The 14628-nt window shown below is 43.2% G+C and overlaps 1 pseudogene; it reads right to left on the bottom strand.

The window, feature by feature from the left end:
• Positions 1–5071: 5071 nt before the first annotated feature.
• On the bottom strand, positions 5072–5184 carry LOC112174978 (annotated as a pseudogene).
• Between the last annotated feature and the right edge of the window lie 9444 nt (positions 5185–14628).

Genomic DNA, 14628 nt, shown 5'->3' with positions numbered 1-14628 from the left:
CGCCCATCAGCTTATCAAGCAACTCTCTCGTCCATGCATGCATCACGCATGGTGACCTCTCCTTGGTCAACATACCGCCCGGTATCCACTACACATCCCGACAGCTCCCAACATTCTTATATCACGTCAACTTCTCCTCATAGTACCGCCCGGTATCTAACTCATCCCGGCAGTCAACCTAGCAGCTCCTCCCGGCAGCACCTTTGCTTGGTACCGGCAGCTTCAAGTCCAGCCTTGCAACGACCAGTCTGGTACCAGCAACCCTTACCGGTACCGCACTTCAGAATTGCTCTGGGCAGCCATGCTTCCTAGGCTGGTATTCAACCTCCCGGTACCACCCGACCGGAACTCTCAACGGTACCCTCTTGGCGTCATTCATAAACCCAAGCCCCCTGAGCACCGAAGAGTAGCTGTTTCCAAAAAAAAAAAAAGAGCATCTCCGGTACCCACTAGCCTCCGGCACCCAATTCACTATTTTTCAGGTCCTGCACCTCTCCTCCTACCCGAAGGTGTTCAGTCTCCGGGAATCAAAGGCACTCCGGGAACCAAAAGGAAAAAAGAGGTGGAAAAGAGAGAATTTGGTTCGGAGTTTCTTTCTCCTTGGTCTACAAACCTGGCAGTAGCTCCATGTACTGGTGGCTCATCCCGGTCGCTGGCAGTCACTCCGAGTTCACTTTTCATCTCGGCCCCCCCATCGCCTCCCGGCAACATACGGCACTTCGACCAGCAATTCATCTCCCCAGCGGTACTTTGCCCATTACAAACTCAACGAAAAAAAAAAAAAAAAGCTTCTACTCTGGGCACCCGGGAAGGTTTGAACACACAACCCACCCCAACGATCCACCCTCCCGGCGACTCAACTCCTTGCAACGACCAGATCTCTGGGACCTCTCCAATACTCCTGGACTCACGACAATGAGCCTTTTGAGGTCGGACCTGCAACGCGGTGCTGCTGCAGAAAAGCTAAGTCCTTATCCTAAATTATACATATATATCTACATGTATCTATGCATTGGAAGTGCGATCTGGCATTCATACATTTCTGATGTCTATGACCCTTTACTGATATACATACATGCCTCTGTGATAGGACAAGGCACTCAGCCTTAATTGAATAGCATAATTGGAATATTATCATGCCTATGCTACATACACACACACTTATGTCTATGTCCATACTGTATCAGAAGTGGGTGATTACCATTTATAACATCTATGCACATGGCTACATATAGAATGTGGGAGCATATATTTTTAAAGCAGAGAGGCATCTATACGTGTTTGCCTCTACCATTCGACCAAGTTCAAACTATATGACCAGTTCATGCATGACTCTCACTTTGAGGACACATGTCAAAATTGACTAGCCATGACGCCACTTCATCGGTACCAATTAGTATACATGATCGCGTACATATACAATTGCAAAAACATATTTGCTTTAGTCATATACGTGGTCTCACCGCACCACACAAGCACAACTTCAATTCTATATATTACACCAAGTTCAAACTAGAAGTTATTATTAATTACACCACCATGTTCACCTACAACTACTATTGCATGAATTCTATTACCATCCAATCCATGTGATCAGTACGCTTTAAGTGATACCCAATTACCCATGGTTATTTCTCAAATCTTATTAGGCATGACCTTTCAATTAAGGCATATATGTACTATTTTGTGCACCACAAACCTCTGGCGACACATACCATGACTCCACCAATTACGTCATGTAATTTACGTGTGTTAGCCACATTAATTGGTTAGAGACTTTGGCAAATTATCATACACTTGCTGCACTCAAACTTTACGGTACTCCTCCTAATTATATATATATTTTTACTACCCACCTTGGGAGCTAACATCTATTTTCTATTTTGAGGAGTCTCGATCACTCGAACCGGATATATCACTTACACACTCTAATGTGACACTACTCTCCAAACTATATTTGGGGCCACTACAGTATTTCTTACAATATTTGCATCACTCTCGGACGTCTCCAGATAAGTTCTCATTTACACTTTTAAAATTAGTGCTAATGCAATAGTTTACATGCTTCAAATAACCATTTCTATAATCTAAGCATGTCTACAATATTTGATAATTTCGATATCATATCTATTATGCCTATGTATTAGTGTCAAACGTTAGTTTAATTGCTCATCAATTAAATTGCTACATATATACATATGACACTAGGCAAGTGTAACATGCGGCACTTAAAATCCCCGCCCCGAGCGACGTACCCCAACGGGGTCACGAGGCACAAGCCATCATTCTACCCGGGGCCATGCCGCCGGGTGATTATACGCATTTATATGCGTATAATTATATCTAAAGCACTAGAATTAAGTCAATCCTCATGTCAATTAATATGTAACTAATCTATTTTTATTTATTTTGTAGAAAATAAGCGAAATTGAGGAAACGAGAGAAAATAGTGCGAGATTGGAGCAAATTGGAGTTTCCGACAAAATGACGAAATAGTCGGTGCGGGTCAACCATAGTCAATGCCATCAAGGGAGCGGAATTCAATTGCCTCCAAGAGTATGTGTGGAAGTACATGGCGATGAGAGAAGAAAGAAGACGGAAAAGAAGAAGGAAGAAAAAAATTGGAGAGAAGAAAAAGAAAAAAAGAAAAAAGAAAAAAAAAGATATATATTTATGTGTATATGACATCATGCTGACGTCATGATCCTTTGGCATGATTGCTCATGCAATGCACGGCTGCTCCTCTCCCTTCTCTCCTCAATTCTTGTGGTGCCACGTGGCACCTATTCACTTCACTCTTCCTTTGCGTCCACACACACACCAGACGACCACACATATAATTAACCCCATTTCCTCTCTTCTTTCTCTCTCACGCCCAAAATCTCATTCCCTCCTCATCATCCTACAGCAGCCGCACCAAACCAGAGGCAGCAGCCCAAACTGCTCTCTCTCCTCCTTCTCATCAAATTTCCACCTCATCAAGATCTCTCCTCACCAAAATCCATTCTCACCTCACCAAGATTTTCTTTCCTCCTCACCAAGATTTTCCTACCTCACCAAGATCTACCTCACTAAGATTTCATCTTCTCATCAATTCCACAAATTTCAAAGGGGAAGCCAAGCATCAAGAAATTCATCACCATTAAATTTGGGTAAAAGTGGGGAGCCGTAAATCAAGGCTAGCCATAATTGCTTTATAGCAATTTGTGGCTTGTTCTTGTTACTCCTACTTCTCTTCACTTTGTTCCTCTTTAAATTTTGTATATTGATGTTTGTTTAATAATGGGTAGTGAGTAGATTTGTTGTTGGGGGCTAGGGTTGTGTGCCCTAGTCCAAATCTTGTGTAAAAGATGCTTATTTTAATGTAATGATGCAATTTTCATATGATGGATGCTTATATCTATTTTTGTTGGGTTAAAATGCATGTCTAGGAGCCTAGTCAACTCTAGGGTGTGTATTTTGAGCATGTCTAGGATGGAGTTAGAGGCTTGACCATCTCTAATTCCTAAGCTAGAAACCTTCAATTTCGTATTCGAGGGGTTATAAGCATGGTAATTCACACCCGTTGCGTGAATGCTCGGGTGGGTCGCTTAGTAGTCTAATTCCTCGATCTTTAGGCCTCTTGATGTAAATTAGAGACCCTTGAACCGGCTCTAATTCATGCCAAGTGAGTTCCTACGACCCTTGAACCGGAGTAGGAATACCATGAAAGGGAATTTCGGTCCTTGAGCCTTGAACCGCCTTGGATACGACTACCGCCAAAGTAGGAAATTTGCATCTACATTAGATTAGATTCCAATACATGAGATTTGGGTGAAGGAACCTCCCTAGCACCCGACATTCCCATTATATTGTTCACACTTTTCTAGTTTAATTTCCTTGCATTTTTATTAATCGCTCTACATTTTATTACTTGTTGTTAAGTTCAAGTCCACTCTCAAACATTAAATCCATCGACTCATTTGTGTATACCCATCTTGAGGCTACAAGTTAGTGGCTTTGAATAGGCTTGGTGTGAGCTAAGCCGAGCATTGCCAAGGCTTGGTGCCTTGATTGTTTATAGTCTTATTTTAATTTTTATTTTTCTTGTGTGCTTTTAGTATCCTACGGCCAATTATCTTGGTTAGGTCCAACACCTAATCCCCGAGGTACGATAAACTAAGGTCCAATTACTTCCCTTACTTGACAACGATTCGTACGCTTGCGAAGAGTTTATGAACCAAGTCAATGGCGCCGTTGCCGGGGATTAGGGTCTTCGGATCTTAATCCCTTGGTAATTTGCATTTTGGGTCACTTTTTGCATACTTTTATTTTTATTTTTATTTTTATCTTTATCTCTTGTTTGTTTGTTTAGTTGTTATTTTATTTTATTTTATTTTTTTCATTTCTTCGGTTAGTTTAGTCAAATTTAGTACTAGTTGTTTTTCATTCTCTTGTTACCCCTCTAATTACTTGTTAATTTTGCGTGAGTTGAATTGGTGCTTATCTTGCTTATATTTTTGTTATTGAGATACTCAATTTCTTATTGATCCTTCGTAGGTATATGAGTGACACTCTACTACCTATCAATTTGAGAAGTGGTTGTGTTTTGCAAAGACTAACTAGAGGAAGACCAACAAGGAGAGTTAGGAGACCAAGACATCGCTCACAAGCACCTTCTAGGTCTCCTATTCGAGTAGTAGATATGGGTGACGAGCGTCAAGGACCACAAGATGAGGAGGAGATTCCATTGAGCCATTATTCATGTCCTAGCATTGTAAATGCTCCATCTTGCATTGTGCTTCCTCCGACAAATGCCAACTTTGAGATCAAGCCTAACATGTTGTCTATTCTCCCTACTTTCCATGGCATGGCTAGTGAGAGGCCCTATGATCATATAATTGAGTTTGATGCCATATGTTCCACTATGCACTTGGGAGGATTAACTTTGGAGGGTTTGAAGCTTCGATTATTCCCATTTTCTTTGAAAGATCAAGCACGCACATGGTTTCATAAGCTCAAGCCAAGATCCATTCTCTCTTGGGCCGATATGCAAAGAGTCTTCTTGAATGCTTATTATCCACATCATCGGACTACTTATATGCGGGATAGCTTGACCAAGTTCTTTCAAGAAGATAATGAGACTTTTTATGATGCATGGGAGCGCTTCAAGGATATTGAGTTAGGTTGCCCTCATCATGGACTCACCAAGTGGCTCCTTTGTGAATCTTTCTACAATGGGTTGATTATTGATGATAGAAGGAGATTGGACAATGCATCGGGTGGAAATTTTCTTAAGAAAGGTCCTAATGCCGCTTGGGATACTTGTGAGGAAGTGGCTACCCAATCCGGTCAATGGGATAATCATCAAAGGAGAAGAGGAGGTAGAGATGACCACACTACATCTAGAGGCCGAGATTCACAAGCATATGGTACTAGAGGCCGAATTGATATGGAGCCTCGTGGTAGAGGTGTGTATGATGTTTCTCATATTGATAAAGATGATGGAGTTATGAATTCCAAACTTGAGAGGCTCGAAGCAAAGATTGACAAGAAATTTGAGATGCTTCTTCAAGCGCAAAAGGGTAGTGGTTCGTCTTCTTCACATGTCAAGAGTGTTGCTTCTTCACATCTTTGCTTGATTTGTGAGTCTCCTCATCATTCTACTCATGATTGTCACTTGGCTTCACAATTTTCGGAATTTGTTGAGGAGCAAGTTAGAGCTATTAATTCTTATCAAAGACCACCAAGAAATGATCCTTATTCTACTACATATAATCCGGGTTGGCGTAACCACCCAAATTTCTCATGGAGAGATGGTGGAGGGTCCTCTAATGCACACCAAGGTGGTTCTCACTCATATGGAGGAAGTCAAGGCCCCAATTCTTCATCTTTTAGTCCCCACGGCCATGGAAACACACAATTTGGTGGACAAAATCATTATGGGCAGCAAGCATCTACTTACAATTCTCAAGGCCAAGGGCCATCTTTTGGTGCTACACATGCTTATGGAGGAGCCCCACATGATACTCAAGGGTTTGGTCAAAGTTCCCATTCATTTGGAGGTGCCAATCCTACACAAAATGCTCCTCCCGGATTTCAAAATAGGCAAGCACCACAACCGGAACCAAAGAAGTCTCATATGGATGATATATTGGCCGCTCTAGCCCAAAGTCATACTTCTCTTACACAAAGCCAAGCGAAGACCGATCAAACTCTTAATATTCTTGCACAAGGTCAAAGTTCGCTTGCACAATGTGTGGGAAAATTAGAGGTCCAAATGGGACAATTAGCTAAAGAGCTTGGAGCACGTCCACATGGTGCATTACCTACACAACCGGATCAAAATCCGAGACATGAGCAAGCTAAGGCTATTACTACACTTCGAAGTGGGAGGGTTTATGACAATAAGGTATGCATGCCTAAATCTTCTAACTCCCCTTTGAATGTGCATGATGACATGTATGCTCCCATCTACCCCACATCACATTCTTATGATACACATGTTTCCACCCCTATACATGATTCCCACTCTTCATTTCCATATTCTAATGATGATGATCATGTGTTAGTAGAAAATTGCATTGATAGTGATGATGATAATTTGTTGCATTCATATGGAGCCAAGGGGGAAGAAAATGTACCTCTTGGTCATGTTGCTAATGATAATGTGCATATGCATCGTACTTTTATTTCAAAGGAGGATGGGAACCGGGGGGAAGAAAATGTACCCCCGGAAATTGGAGTGGGTGATGTGACTTTGTATACAAAAGGAAGAAATAAGGGGGTGGATAAGGAAGCCGGGGAGGAAGAAAATGTACTTCCCGGAGGTGTACAAGGAAGGAAGACCTCTTTATCTCATTCTACATCTTTGAAGTCTCAAGCATCTAATTCTTTATCCGCACCGCCTAAGCATGTGCATTTTGGCCCCACTACTCTTTTATCATCATCTAGGGATCTACAACAAAGGGGGAGGAATAAGGCGGAAGCTACTTCATCTACTTCTATTGATACACATGGTTCGTCTTCAAGATTGAGTTCTAGGGATGAGGAAGGTTTCGGCCCTACTAAGCAAGGTGAGGCCGTGAAGGCTACGGATCCTAGCTTGGCCGAAAACACCTCTAGGGATCATTCTATTAGTCGGACTACATCTTCAGATTTGAGTTCTAATGGTTCACCACCTATTTCATCATCTAGTGAGCATCGGGATCTACATCAAGGGGGAAGTAATAAGGAGGAAGACTATTCTCATATACCTTTGGATTCTAGGGATAGGAGTGGACCGATCCATTCTACACTAGGAGAGGCCTTGAGGGCTAAGAACCCTAGTGGGACGGTTACCACCCTTAGGGGTTCAAGGGGGAGTCTCACTTTTTCTCCACCTCTTGATTTGACTCCATCGGAGCCTAAACTTCCGTATCCACAAGTTAAGAGGGCTCAAGATCAAAAGAAGAGGAGGGAGATACAAAAGCAAGAGTTCATTGAGCTATTCAAGTCCGTTAACATCAATATCCCATTACTTGATGCCATCAAGCAAGTTCCGGCCTATGCAAAGTGCTTGAAAGACATGTGCACTAATAAGAGGAAGTTTGTGGAGAATGAGGATGTGTACTTGAGTGACCATGTGTCGGCCGTACTTCAAAGGAGGTTGCCTCCTAAGCTTAGTGACCCCGGATCTTTTACTATTCCTTGTACCATTGGGTCACGAAGCTTTGATCGAGCATTATTAGACTTGGGGGCTAGCATTAACCTTATGCCCTATGATGTGTACAATACTTTGTCATTGGAATCAATCAAGCCTCTAAAGATCAAGCTTAAGATGGCAGATAGGAGTATCAAGTACCCTCGTGGAGTGGTAGAGGATGTTCTTGTCAAGGTAGATGAGATTTATGTACCGACCGATTTTGTTGTACTTGACATGGACCCTCCTTACGAGGATGATGATGACGAGTTACCTATCATTTTTGGTAGAGCATTTATGGCGACTGCCGGGGTCAAGATTGATGTTAAGAAGGGTTTACTCACCATGACAGTATTTGACACTACCATTGGGTTTCGGATTTTTGATGCTATGAGGAGTCCATTATATCATCTTGATGAGTGCTTCCGGATTGATGTTATGGATGATATTGTTGGGAAGAACTTTATTGAGCATTCATCAAAGGATTACATGGAGACTTGTATTGCTCAAGGTGGAAGCAAATTTGAGAGTAAGGAGCATATTGAGGCTATTACACACTTAGAGGCATTGACACCATATTTGCCTAGACGTGTTCCACCAGTTTTACCTTTGCCATCTTCTACTACACCACTTATTGCTTCATATGAGACCCCACCAGATTTGGAGTTGAAGACTTTACCTTCAACTTTGAGATATGCATTTCTAGGGGAGGAGAGCACATTACCGGTTATTATCTCGTCGAAGTTGAGTAAAGTTGAAGAAGATAAACTTTTGAGGGTGTTACGTGAGCATAAGAGAGCTATTGGTTGGACCATTGCCGATATCAAAGGCATTAGTCCATCCAAGTGTCAGCATCACATTTACTTGGAGGAGGGGTATAAGCCCACTCGGGAAGCTCAGAGGAGGTTGAATCCTCCCATGATGGAGGTAGTGAAGAAAGAAATTATTAAGCTTTTAGATGTTGGAGTCATTTTCCCAATTTCTGATTCGCCATGGGTTTCACCAGTTCAAGTTGTCCCTAAAAAGGGAGGAATTACAGTAGTGCAGAATGAAAAGGGTGAAGATGTGCCACAGCGAGTTCAGAATGGATGGAGGGTTTGTATTGATTATAGAAAGCTTAATGGAGAGACAAGGAAGGATCATTTTCCACTACCTTTCATTGATCACATGTTGGAGAGACTAGCAGGTCATAGCCACTATTGTTTCTTAGATGACTATTCAGGGTATAATCAGATTGCTATTGCTAAGGAAGACCAGGAGAAGACTACTTTCACATGCCCATTTGGTACTTTTGCATATAGGAGGATGCCTTTTGGACTTTGTAATGCACCCGCCACTTTTCAGAGGTGTATGATGGCATTGTTCCATGACATGACTGAGCGCTTTATGGAGATATTTATGGATGATTTCTCGATTCATGGTGATTCTTTTGATGATTGTCTTCGACACTTAACCCTTGTTCTAGAACGGTGTGAGGAGACCAATTTGGTCCTCAATTGGGAGAAGTGCCACTTTATGGTGGAAGAGGGTATTGTGTTAGGGCATGTAGTATCATCACGTGGCATTGAGGTGGATAAGGCGAAGATTGAGTTAATTTCTAGTTTACCACCACCGAAGAATGTGAAAGGAGTTAGGAGTTTCCTTGGGCATGCTGGCTTTTATAGACGCTTTATTCCAGATTTCTCTAAGATCACCAAGCCATTGTGTGACCTGCTAGGCAAGGATGTGCCATTTGAGTTCACTTCAGAGTGTTTACAGGCTTTTGAGCTACTTAAGGAGAAGTTGACCCATGCACCTACCATGATTGCACCTGATTGGACTAGACCATTTGAGTTGATGTGTGATTCTTCAGATTTTGCTATGGGTGCTGTTTTGGGTCAAAGGATTGAGCGAGCACTCCATGTGATTTATTATGCTTCCCGGACTTTGAATGATGCTCAAGTCCACTACACTACGACCGAGAAGGAGCTTCTTGCTATTATTTTTGCATTGGAGAAATTTCGGAGTTATCTTCTTGGGAGTAAGGTGATTGTCCACACGGATCATGCGGCATTGAGATATTTGTTGAGCAAGAAGGATGCCAAGCCCCGTTTGATTCGTTGGGTGTTATTACTCCAGGAGTTTGATATAGAGATCAAGGATAAGCCGGGTCGAGAGAACCTTGTTGCAGATCATTTATCTAGACTTGAGTTTGGCAGAGACTCTTCTGATATACCATTGACTGAGCATTTTCCCGATGAATACTTATTTCATGTAGACACTGAGATGCCTTGGTTTGTAGACATTGTGAACTATTGGGCTAGCAATTGTACTTTCATTCCAGATAACTATGATGCACAGGCCAGGAAGAAGTTTCTTAGAGATGCTCGGTCATATATTTGGGATGACCCGTACTTGTGGAAGGTGGGTAAGGACCAGGTGATTAGACGTTGTATTCCTCAATGGGAGGCCTCGGAGATTATTTCATTGTGTCACTCATCTTTATGTGGAGGTCATTTTGGTGGGAGGAGGACAGCTTTCAAGATCCTTTAGTCCGGTTTCTTTTGGCCTACTTTGTTTAAAGATTGTCATTCTTTCGTGCTTCAATGTGATAGATGTCAAAGGACAGGGAATATTTCCTCCAAGGACCAAATGCCTCTCACTAATATTATGGAGGTTGAGATTTTTGATTGTTGGGGCATAGACTTTATGGGACCATTTCCGAAGTCTCATGGGAACGAATATATCATAGTCGCGGTTGATTATGTTTCGAAGTGGGTTGAAGCCAAGGCCACACGGAAGAATGATGCTAAGGTAGTCACCAAGTTCTTGAAAGAGCATATATTCTCTCGATTCGGGACTCCTAGGATTATTATTAGTGATGGTGGTACACATTTTATTAACCGGACTTTTGATGCTTTATTGAGGAAATATGGGGTAAAACATAAGGTTGCCACACCTTACCACCCTCAAACCTCCTCCTCTTGAGTGTCAAATGTGGTGTCCAAGTAAGGTTTCAATCGATGCCCATTTACCTTGAAGGGCTCCCCCCCATGAAGATTCTTGATTGTGATTGCACCATGAGGGAAAACTTCAACTACCTCAAAAGGTCCACTCCATCTAGATCTCAACTTTCCGGAAAATAACTTGAGCCTAGAATTGTATATAAGCATGGTGATTTACACCCGTTGCGTGATTGCGCCGGTGGGTCGCTTAGTGGTCTAATTCCTCGATCTCTACGCCTCTTGATGTGAATTAGTGACCCTTGAACCGGCTCTAATTCATGCCAAGTGAGTCCCTACGGCCCTTGAACCGGAGTAGGAATACCATGAAAGGGAATTTCGGTCCTTGAGCCTTGAACCGCCTTGGATACGACTACCGCCAAAATAGGAAATATGCATCTACATTAGATTAGCTTCCGACACATGAGATTTGGTGAAGGAACCTCCCTAGCACCCGACATTCCCATTTATTTGGTTACACTTTTATTAATTTCTTTGCATTTTTATTAATTGCTTTACATTCATTATCTTTTTGTTAATCTAAAATCAACCCTCAAGCATTAAACTTTTCCACTCATTTGTGCATATCCATCACTAGATTCTTAGTTTTGATTAGGCTTTGGTGAAAACCAAAACCGAGCATTGCTAGGGCTTGGTGCCTTAGATTAGCATTTTTATTTATTTTCTTTTTCTTTTCTTTGTTTGCTAAGTGTCTTTATTTCCGATTACCCAACGATTGTGGGTTAGCCACTAATCCCCGTGGTACGATAAACTTTGGGCATTATACTTCCCTATCTTGACAATGATACGTACGCTTGTGTAAATGTGTATCAAGTCACCGGGTACCGGGGCCCAGAGCCACCGGATAGCCCAACGGGGTTACAAGGCTCAATCTCTGATTCTACCCGGGGCCACGCCACCGGGTAAAAGAGGCCTACAGGCCCTCATTCAACCCCATTGGGTTAAGGAGGCTCAAGTCCTCACGTGACCCCACCGGGCCACGCTGTCCAAGCCCTCATTCTACCCTTCCGGGTATCAGAGGCATCAAGCCCTCATGCTACCCCATCGGGTACGAGAGGCATCAAGTCCTCAGGCTACCCTATCGGGTACTAGAGGCATCAAGCCCTCATGCTACCCCATCGGGTACGAGAGGCATCAAGTCCTCATGCTACCCCATCGGGTACGAGAGGCATCAAATCCTCATTCTACCCTTCCGGGTATCAGAGGCTCAAAGTCCTCAACCTACCCTTCCGGGTATCAGAGGCTCAAGTCCTCAACCTACCCTTCCGGGTATCAGAGGCTCAAGTCCTCAACCTACCCTTCCGGGTATCAGACGCTCAAGTCCTCAAGCTATCCTTCCGGGTATCAGAGGCTCAAGTCCTCAAGCTATCCTTCCGGGTATCAGAGGCTCAACTCCTCAATCTACCCTTCCAGGTATCAGAGGCTCAAATCCTCATTCTACCCTTCCGAGTATCAGAGGCTCAAAGTCCTCAATCTACCCTTCCGGGTATCAGAGGCTCAAAGTCCTCAATCTACCCTTCCGGATATCAGAGGCTCAAGTCCTCAATCTACCCTTCCTGGTATCAGAGACTCAAGTCCTCAACCTACCCTTCCGGGTATCAGAGACTCAAATCCTCATTCTACCCCATCGGGTACCATAGGCTCAAGCCCTCAGAAAACCCCACTTGGTACCGGAGGCGGGGTAAGCCAAGGTCCAATCCCTTGCTTCTGAGTCATCTCACCTCCCGAGCGTTCTGTACACTTGGGGACTTATTCATACCACTAATCACAAGTGGAGATAGTACCCGACCGGGACTATCATCGGGCTTCACGCTCATACTTTTCGTGCTATGGTCTATTAAATGGAAATATTGAAATTTTTCACCTATTGTTGATCGCAACAATTAAATTTCTTTTACATCCCATTAATAAGACCATAGGACAAAACTCACGCCCGCTCAACATGAGCGAGCTCAACTCTTACGTTCCCGTTACACATAAGCCAAACAATCGGGTTATGGCTTATACGTTCGGGTTAAGTAAGTTAGCGTTCCTTCCTCTAACCTATCCTTCGGGAACTATCATGGTCACGCCATAGTCTCGCTAGTATTGTCAATGGTTACTTCGATACCGGAGCTTCATTCTTAGTCTCACCGGCATCGTCGAACATAATCTAAGTCCGAATTCCCGTTTTACTAACTGCGTGACTTGGGGGACTCGGCGAGTAACAACACTCCCGATCCTAACACATATGCATCACGTGCATACAACATTTACATATCATTATGTCTTACCGTGTTCATCACACATATCATTATGTCTTACCGTTTTCATCACACATCATTATGTCTTACCGTGTTCATCACACATCTTTGCATCATGCATCTCATAAACGTTCATGCACCTTGATGCATTTGACTCAAATGTCACTTCGATTGCCCTAGCGCAATCAATATGCTTTTTTGTGCACTCTCATCTTATTTACAGGTACTAGCTTCATGAGGGCCCCGGGGCACCAACATACCCGTAGAGTCCCTTCTTACTTACGGAGTTGGGGGACTAGTATGGGTATGGCGTTCAACAAGGTCATCACTCATACTTGGCGGCATCATACTTAAACTCCCCAACCAAGAAGCGCCTCTTACTCGGGGACTTGGGGGACTTGTACATACCGCCTATATTACATACCGCCAAGCATAATCAAAGACCTCATAGGTGGGCCCCGCGGCATAGTTAGCCCCGCCTATGGCATGCATCCGGTATACCGACACCTGAGCTACGTTGCCATGGTGGAGGTCGGCCGGTATCTAGTTGGGAGGCTACTCTCCCATGCTCTCCAAAAGGCTTCAAGAGAAGCAATATGTGTATTATGTCCCACATCAGAAATGTAAACTAGATGGGGACTTCCTTTAGCTATAAGAGGAAGTCCTCCCCTTCTTAGAAGGGATGGATCCATGATCCCCACACTTGTATCACTACAAAGGTCACTTGACCTCACTCATAGTAAAATATCTAAGTGGACGTAGTCTTGCCTCAAGAGCAAGGTGAACCACTATACATGCAGTGTCATCTCTCTCTCTCCCCATCATGCTTCTTGGTTACCGTATTCTTCAGTAGAAACACTCGTGAAGGCTTCTCTAACAATTCTGCCTTCAATGCTAGATTTGAAGCTTCTGCCACAGTCCACACAGTTTGTAACCCAATTTTCTTCTGAATGAAAGGCTTCAGCCCACTGATATAGCAAGCCACCTTCTCAGTTTCTCCTAGTTCATTACGCTATGAATAACGTAAGAACTCAGTGGTGTACTCAGCTACTGTCCTAGTTCCCTGGACACATTCAATATACAACTTGTATAGAATCTGCTCTTAATCATCTGGCAAGAATCTCTCCATCATCAGCTGTTTTATTCTTCGCCATGTTTTAATGCCCTGCTTCCTCTGCTTCTTTCGAGTACTCTGCAACTTATCCCACCAAACTGCAACAATGCACTTCAATCTCCAGGCAACATGCTTAACCTACTTGTGTTCAGGCACCTCCATAATCTCAAAGAATCTGTCCACCTAAAGTTGCCAATCCAAATAATCTTCCACACCCAAGTTGCCCAAAAAGAAAGGAATTTCAGCCTTGACTTTGTAATCCTGTTCAGCTTGTCCATGTTGTTCAGGTTGCACAATTTCTTCTTCAGACTCATTTTCTGAATTATTAACAACAACTTCACCACGCAGAGCCCTAGCTCGCTGGCCTCCTTCCCTACCTATATTCCAATTGTTGTTGTTGTTGTTGCCATTGTTTCGTTCTCCCACCAATCCATGAATTTCTCCAATCTGATTGTTCATGGTGTTGATGGCAGCGGTAAACGCTGCGGTAAGAGCATCAAGATCTGCTTTCGTAACTTCACCCATTCCTACCAAGGTAAATAGGAGAGACAGGGAAGACCTGCTCTGATACCACCTGACGCAGTCGGAAAGATCACCTAAGGTTTACAA

Source organism: Rosa chinensis, chromosome 6, assembly GCF_002994745.2.
Source record: "Rosa chinensis cultivar Old Blush chromosome 6, RchiOBHm-V2, whole genome shotgun sequence".
Taxonomy (NCBI): Eukaryota; Viridiplantae; Streptophyta; class Magnoliopsida; order Rosales; family Rosaceae; genus Rosa; species Rosa chinensis.
This window is presented reverse-complemented; position numbering and strand designations above follow the sequence as displayed.